Source organism: Oratosquilla oratoria, chromosome 19, assembly GCF_046742065.1.
Source record: "Oratosquilla oratoria isolate Oo_2021 chromosome 19, ASM4674206v1, whole genome shotgun sequence".
NCBI lineage: Eukaryota > Metazoa > Arthropoda > Malacostraca > Stomatopoda > Squillidae > Oratosquilla > Oratosquilla oratoria.
The window spans coordinates 41,345,108-41,354,192 of NC_134795.1; positions in this window are offsets into that span (position 1 = coordinate 41,345,108).

Below are 9,085 nucleotides of genomic sequence, written 5' to 3' on the forward strand. Positions count from 1 at the left end.
TAATGACAAGTTTAGAAGGTACTATTACTGATAACTTTGATGTCTATTAAGTTTAGTATGTACCATTAATGACTTTAGAATATACTTATAATGATAAGTTTGGATTAATTCTATGTGAAATGATGATGAAAAGTGTAGAATATGACAAGTTTACATGTTAATGAAAAATTTAATTTATAATGAAATGGGAAGTTTAGAAAAAACGTATAGCATTTAGCAGGTACTATTAGTAAAATATTTAATATGTACTAATAATTACTTTAATGAGTTCTGATAATGAAAAAATACAAAATAGTAATGGCAAGTTTTAATGGCATGCTCAGTCGGAACTATTGATAACTTTAATATGAGAAGTTTAGAATATTATCGATAGTACTATTAATGATATATATAATGCGTACTAAAAATTAAGATGTAGAAAATGATATTTACAATAACTTTAACATGTTTTAATAATGATAATTTTAGAAGGTTTTATTAAATAGCTTTGATATGTACAAATATTGAATGATTTAGAAAAGCTAAAAACATACAAATAATGAGAAGTTTAGACATTTTATTTGGAGTTTATAAATTTTATTTGTACTAATAATGACAACTATAGAATATCCTAATAATGTGTATTAATAAGGACAAATTTATAATATTCTAATTATGACAAGCTTAGAAGGTATTGTTAATAATAACTTTAATGTGTATTAGTAATAACAAGTTTAGAATATAATGACAAGTTTAGAAGGTACTATTGCAAGATAACTTTAATGTGCACTAATAATGAAAAAATAGAATATGCTAATACTAGCAAGTTTGTAATATACAAATGATGTCAAGTTTAGAAGGTATTATTAATAATAGCTTTAATGTGTACTAATAATGACAAGTTTACAATATACGTATAATGGAAGATACAGTTGATGACAACTTTTATGTGTACTAATAATGGAAAGACTAGAATATACCAATAATGACTTTAATATGTACTAATCATGGAAAAAATACTAAAAATGGCGAGTTTGTAATATCCTAATAATGACAAGTTTAAAAGGAACATTAATAATGTATTTAACTTTGACAAGTTTAGAAGGTATTGTTAATAATAACTTTAATGTGTTTATGACTGCTTTTATGTGTACTAATAATGGAAAGACTAGAATATACCAATAATGACTTTAATATGTACTAATCATGAAAAAAATATATATACTAAAAATGGCAAGTTTGTAATATCCTAATAATGACAAGTTTAAAAGGTACATTAATAATGTATTTAACTTTGACAAGTTTAGAAGGTATTGTCAATAATAACTTGAATGTGTACTAATAATCAGAAGTTTACAATATACTAATAATCAGAGGTTTAGAAGGTACAGGTATGTGTACTAATAATGAAAAGATTAGAATATACCAATAATTAAAAGTTCAAAAGGTCCTGTTCAAGATAACTTGAACTTGTACTAATAGTAGGCAAGTTTACAATATACTAAAAAAGGCAAGTTTAGAAGATAAATGATAAATTCAATATATACTAATAGTAAAATACTAATAATAAAAATACTAATAATAAAAAGTTTAGAATATGGTGATAATAACAAATAATTATATCTTAATGTGTGACTGGTTTAGAATATAGTATTAATGAGAAGTTTAGAAGGTAGTATTATTGACAAATTCATAATGCACTAATAACGAAAAGTTTGGAATAACTTTAATATCTTATCAAAATGAAAAGTTTAGAATATACTGATGATGAGAAGTTTATAATAAGTTAATAATGACAATTTGAGAATGTAATTTTAGTGATAACTTTAATGTGTACGAGTATTAGTAACCTTATAGTGAACTAATGATGACATATTTAGAGTATACTAATAATAAATTTAGAATATACAAATAAAGGCCGGATAGATACTATCAATGACAACTTTAATGTATACCAATAATGAAATGCTTAGAATATACTAAAAATGACAGTTTTGGAAGGAACTATTAATGATAACCTTAGAATTTAGTAATAATGACAAGTTTTGAATATACTAATAATGACAAGTTTAGAAAGTACTATTAATCATAACTTTAGAATGTACTAATACTAAAATAATACGTTTAGAATAAAAAATAAGGAAAAGTTTAGAAGAATCTAATATTGACATGTTTGAAATATAGCAATAATGATAAGTTTAAAAGATCCTATTAATGATAACATAAATGTGTACTAATAATGACACGTAATAATGAGAAGTTTAGAAGGTGCTGTTAATGAAAACTTTAATGTGTGCTAATAATGAAAGTTTATATTAACACAAGTTTAGAATATACTAATAATAACAAGTACTGTTAATGATAACTTGAAAATTTAGAATATAACAATAATAATAATAAGTTTAGAAGGTGCTCTTAATGATAGTGTAAATATGTACTAATATAGACAAGTTTAAAATATACATATAAAAGAAAGTTTATAAAGTACTATTTGTAGTAATAATGAAAAAATAGAATATATTAATAATGTACATTAATGTCTATATTTAGAAGGTATTGTTAATAATAACTTTCTCAGAAGTTTACAATATTCTAATAATCAGAGGTTTATAAGGTACAGATGTGTGCACTAATAATTGAAAGATTAGAAATTACTAATTAAAAGTTTGAAAGTCACTGCTCAGGATAACTTTAATTTGTACTAATAATAGGCAAGTTATAAAGACAAATTTAGAAGATAAATGATAAATTCAATATATACCAATAGTAAAACACTAATAATAGAAATACTAATAATAAAAGTTTAGAATATGGTAATAATAACAAGTATAGAAGGTACTATTAATGATAACTTTAATGTGTGACAGGTTTAGAATATGGTAATATTGAGTAGTATTATTGATAATTTCATAATGCACTAATAATGAAAAGTTTGGAAGATATTATTAATGATAACGTTAATGTGTACTAATAAATACAAATTTGGAATCTAATAATAATAACTTTAATGTGTTATCAAAATGAAAAGCGTAGAATATACTGATAATGAGAAGTTTAGAATAAGTTAATAATGACAATTTGAGAATGTACTTTTAATGATAACTTGAATGTGTACTAGTAATAGTAACCTTAAAGTGAACTAATAATTACATATTTAGAGTATACTAATATTAAGTTTAGAATATACAAATAAAGACCGGGAAGGTACTATTAATGACAACTTTAATGTATACCAATAATGAGATGCTTAGAATATACTAAAAATGACAGTTTTAGAAGGAACTATTAATGATAACCTTAAAGTTTAGTAATAATGACAAGTTTTGAATATACTAATAATAACAAGTTTAGAAAGTACTATTAATGATAACTTTAGCATGTACTAATACTGAAAGTACAATTAATAAAAAAGGTTAGATAATGACAAGTTTAGAAGAATCTAATATTGACATGTTTAGAATATAGAAATAATGATAAGTTTAAAAGATACCATTAATGATAACTTAAATGTGTACTAATAATGACACGTAATAATGAGAAGTTAAGATGCTGTTAATGAAAACTTTAATGTGTACTAATAATGAAAGTTTATAATATACTAATTAAGATAAGTTTAGAATATATTAATGATAAGTTGAGAAGTTACTATAACTGTTAACTATAATGTGTATTAATAATGACAAGTTTAGAAGGTACTATTAATGATAACTTTAAAATTTAGAATATGATAATAATGATGATAATGATAACGTTAATATGTACTAATATAGACAAGTTTAAAAATATACATATAAAGAAAGTTTATAAGGTACTATTTGAAGTAATAATGAAAAAATTAGATTATACTAACACAGACAAGTTTAGAATCTAACAATAAAAAACAAGCTATGAAGGTATCTGTAAAGATAACTTTAATGCGTACTAATAATGATAAATTTAGAATATACTAATAATGAAGAATGTGAATATACCATTAATAATATTTTTATTGTTTATAATAATAACAAAAAAGAAGTTTAGAAGCTACTATTAATGATGACTAATTTGTACTAATAATGACACGTTTAGAATAATGACAAATTTAGAAGGTATTGTTAATTTAGAGCATACTAATAATAAAAGTTTAGAATATTCCCATGTAGTGACAACGTACTGTAAATAATAACTTTAATGTGTACTAATATTGACAAATTTAGAATATACTAATAATTACAAGTTTAGAGGGGACTGTTAATAAGTTTAGAAGGTACTATTAATGACTTTGATATGTACTAATGATGATAATGCCAAGTTTAGAATATACCAATAAAAACAAGATTAGAAGGTACTGATAATGATAAATTCAATGTGTACTAATAATGACAATTTTGAAATATACTAATAATGACAAGTTAAGAAGATGCTATTAATGGTAAACTTTAATGTTTACTAATAATGACGAGTTATGATTATACTAATAATGACATGTACTAGTTTAAAATATAACAATAATGGCAAAGATAGAATAATGACAACTTTAGAATGTACTTATATTGCAAAGTTCAAAATGTACTAGTAATGATATGTTTAGAATGTCCTATTAAGGATAAATTTATTGTGAGCTAGTAATGACGTGTTTAGAATATACTAATAATGATAAGTTTAGAGTATACCAATGAAGACATGCTTAGAATATACTAATATTGACATGTTTAGAATATACCAATAATGAGAAGTTTAGAAAGTACTATAAATGATGAATAATAATGACAAGTTTAAAGATACTATTAATGATATGTTTAATGTGTAGTAATAATGACAAGTCTAGAATACTCCAATAATGACAGGTTTAGAAGATACTATTAATGATAACTTTAATATTTACTAATAATGATGATTTTAGATTTTACCAACACTGACAAGTTTAGAATGTAAATTGAAAAGGTACTATCAATGATAACTTTATAATGTTCTGATCATGACAAGTTTAAAATGTACGATTAATGACAATTTAAGAACATACCATTAGTTATCTTTAATGACAAGTATAGAATGTATTACTAACGACAAGTTTATAAGGTACTATTGATGATAACTTTAATGTGTACTTATAACGACAATACTAATGATAACTTTAATATGGGTTGTAAAGACAAGTTTCGAACATACTAATTATAACAAGTTTTGATGATTCTTTTGATAATAACTTTAATGTGTACCAATAGTCACTAGTTTAGAATATACTAATAATGTGTTTAGAATATACTAACGATAAGTTTAGAATATAATGTTAATAATGACAAGTTTAGAATATACTACTACTAATAAGTTTATAATACACTAATATACTAATTACTACAGTTTCAGAATATACTAAAATAAGTGTACAAGGTACTGCTAAGGATAATTTTGATATTTACTAATAATGACATACTAATAATTTACAAGGTAAATTTCAATGACAAGTTTAGAATATGCTAATAATGACAAGTTTAGAAGGCACTATTAATGATAACTTTAATGTGGACTAATACTCACAAGTCTAGAATATTGTAATAATCGCAAGTTTAGAAGGTTAAAATGATAAAGTTAATGTGTAGTAATGACATGCTTGAAATATATCAATAATGCAAAGTTTAGAAAATACTAAGAATAGCAAAATTAGAAGTTGCAATTAATGATTACTGTAATGTGTACTAATAATGATAAGTTTTGAATATACTAACAATAACATGTATACTAATACTCACAAGTTAAGAATACAAAAATAATGACAAGTTTAGAAAAATGACAACTTTGGAGGATACTGATAGTGATAAGTTTAGTTCCTAATAATGATAACTTTAATGCGTACTAATAATGACAAGTTAACATACCAAAGAAGATATGTTTAGAATATACGAATAATGACAAGTTTAGAAAAGTGTTGTTGATGATAAATTTAATGTGAACTAATAATGGCAAGTTTAGAACATACAAATAATGACAAGCTTAATGACAAGTGTAGAATATACTAATAATGTCATGTTTAGAATATACTAATAAAGACAAGATTAGTATATGCTAATAATCTAAGGTTTTTGACAAGTTTAGAAGGTACTATTAATTGTTTTTTAGTGTGTACTATAAATGACGAGCTATAATATATGATAATATACTAAATATATACTATAATAATATACTAAATATATACTATAATAATATACTAAAATATATACTATAATAATATAAAATATATACTATAATAATATACTAAAAATGATAATAATGATATGTTTAGATAATGACATTTACAAGTTTAGTAGGAAATATTTATGATAACTTTAATAAAATCAATATACGAACGAATATTGTAATAATGGAAAGTTTATAATATACTAATAATGACAAGTTTAGAATGTAGTATTAATACATACATACATATACCAAGGCTTTTTCCCCCTTCCAAGGGAGGTAGCCACAAAGGGAAAGGCATAAAAACACTCCCACCCATTTCATCCCTAAATACACTCCACACACCTCCCACCCTTCCTCTCATCTGAGCACCTCCTGGATGACGGGTCATCCCTGCACCCTGCCCACCGCCCTGGGTCAGAAGCAGTGTCGCAAGACTCAGTACATCCACAGCAAGGCCGCTTCATTTAATCGGCGACCCCCCCTCTCCGTCCCCCTTTGCATATAAGGAGAGGACGGGGAGAAATCCCTTCGGGCTGCGTCAAAATTTACTCACACATACTACCCCACCCCCACCCCCCCGCCCATTCCTCCTCATGCAGTCACAACATTATCCATATACAACCATTCTCCACTCACCTCTGTCTTCCGTCCTCTCCCTTCCTTCCTCAACAGACATTCCCCTCTTCCCCAAAGCCCCCTTCACCCCATCCATCCACCTCATCCTAGGACGTCCCCTCATGTTCACTCCCTCCACATCTGCCTTCCATACCTCTTTTACTAGTCTTTCTTCACTCATTCTTTCCATGTGTCCAAACCATCCTAATATTCCTAGTATTAATAATAAATCTAATGTGTTCTAAAAATGACAAGCTTAGAATATACTAAGGCACTGAAGAAGGCACTGTTAATGAGTGCTAATAATGAGAATTTTAGAATATACCAATAATAATGATAAGATAAGGCACTAATAACAAAAACTTTAATTTTATTATTAATGAAATGTTTATAATATAATGATAATGTCAACTTTTTAATAATGAAAGTTTCTTGTTTACTAATTATGATAAGTTTAGAATATGCAAATAGTAACAGGTTTAGAAGGAACTATTACTGATAGTCATAAGGTATTCTAAAAATGACAAATTTATGATATACTAATAATGACATGTTTAATAATGAGAAGTTTAGACGGTACTATTAATGAAAACTTTAATGTGTAATAATAATGAAAAGTTTAGAATATACTAACAATGGCAAGTACTGATTATATTAATAATGAGAAGTTTAGAATACAGTATTGATTATAACTTTAGTCTACATGTTTAGAATATACTAATAATGACAAGCTTACAAGGTACCACTAAAGAAAATTGTAATGTGTCCTAATAATGACAAATTTAGAAGGTACTATTAATAGTAACTTTAATGCGCATTAATAATTTAGAATATACTCACAATTATAAGTTTAGAAGGTGCTCTCAGATATAACTTTAATTTGAACTAATAAGGACAAGTTTAGAACATACTAATAATGACAGTTAGACCGTTCTATGAATAAATAATACTATTGATGCCATGTTTAGAAGTTACTATTAATGATGACTTCAATGTGCACTAATAATATGTCATGTAATTGATTTTGTCCACAATTTTAGGTTCTATTGTAAATGTTAAATCTAGTTTCGACGGCTCTTCATTGCTTCTGTATCTGGTGTTTTCACTGACCCATTGGGTCATTGTGTATTCCATGGTCATGTCCAGCAGTACAATACCCCACAAGTCGTCTCCTCCTCGCACAAACTTTCTACTTTTCATATTCTTGTCTTCGAATTTTGTCATGATCAGTTCAACATTACCTTTGACCTCCATTTAAGTTTTTCTTGGCCAAGAACATGATTCCTCCCTGTTTCTTGTCCCTATTTTTTATCGATGGATGGTATTTCACCTCTTAGTTTAGTCTCTACAATTCCCATTATGGCTGGTTTTTCTTCTAGCTACCTAATCATTGAGTTCGTATAGGCCACTTTTAATTTTCTTCTTTCTCCATTTTTTTTCTGTCTTTGGTTTGTTCGTTTTGAGGTGTGTGTGTGTGTGTGTGTGTGTGTGTGTGTGTGTGTGTGTGTGTGTGTGTGTGTGTGTGTGTGTGTGTGTGTGTGTGTGTGTGTGTGTGTGTGTGTGTGTGTGTGTCTGTGTGTGTGTGTGTGTGTGTGTGTGTGTGTGTGCGTGCGTGTGTGTGTGTGTGTGTGTGTGTGTGTGTGTGTGTGTGTGTGTGTGTGTGTGTGTGTGTGTGTGTGTGTGTGTGTGTGTGTGTGTGTGTGTGTGTGTGTGTTTGTGATACAATTAGATGCGTACCTACGTTCGTTGTGTGTCTCAATGTAAAAGGAATAAAAAAGTAACATGCGGTCGCTTTCCTGTATCACTCAGTTCTTGGTTCCCCACAGATGACATGGAACTAAAACTTGTTATTATTGGTCATAGAACTCAAGACAGCCAAAAATATATTTTTTTCGGTCTACGTAAGGGGCTATTGACCTATTTTCTCATGTGATGAAAAATAGCCGTGGTTTGCGACCTGGAGGAGCGCAACATCCATAGTTGACATCGACTGGCGGAGACCCTCATCATGTGGACCTGCACCCGAAAGGGAATGGACGCCGTGATACCAAATTAATAGTCTCGAATGGTGTGGAATAAGCCTAGTGAACCGGGAAATAGTGCTCAAGAAACTCACTTTTTGCCTCGGAACTCTGATATCAACCTCGATCGACCATCGAAAGGAAATGGACCCTGACTATTGAATAATTCTAGAACCTTCCCCAGGAAATTTTTGCCAATGGCAACATTAGATGTAGGAATATTTAGAGGAGAGGAGGAATTGATATTAATGATAAAGGAAAAGAAAGTCGACATACTTGCTTTATGTGAAACAAGACTTGCAAGAAAAGGCAGA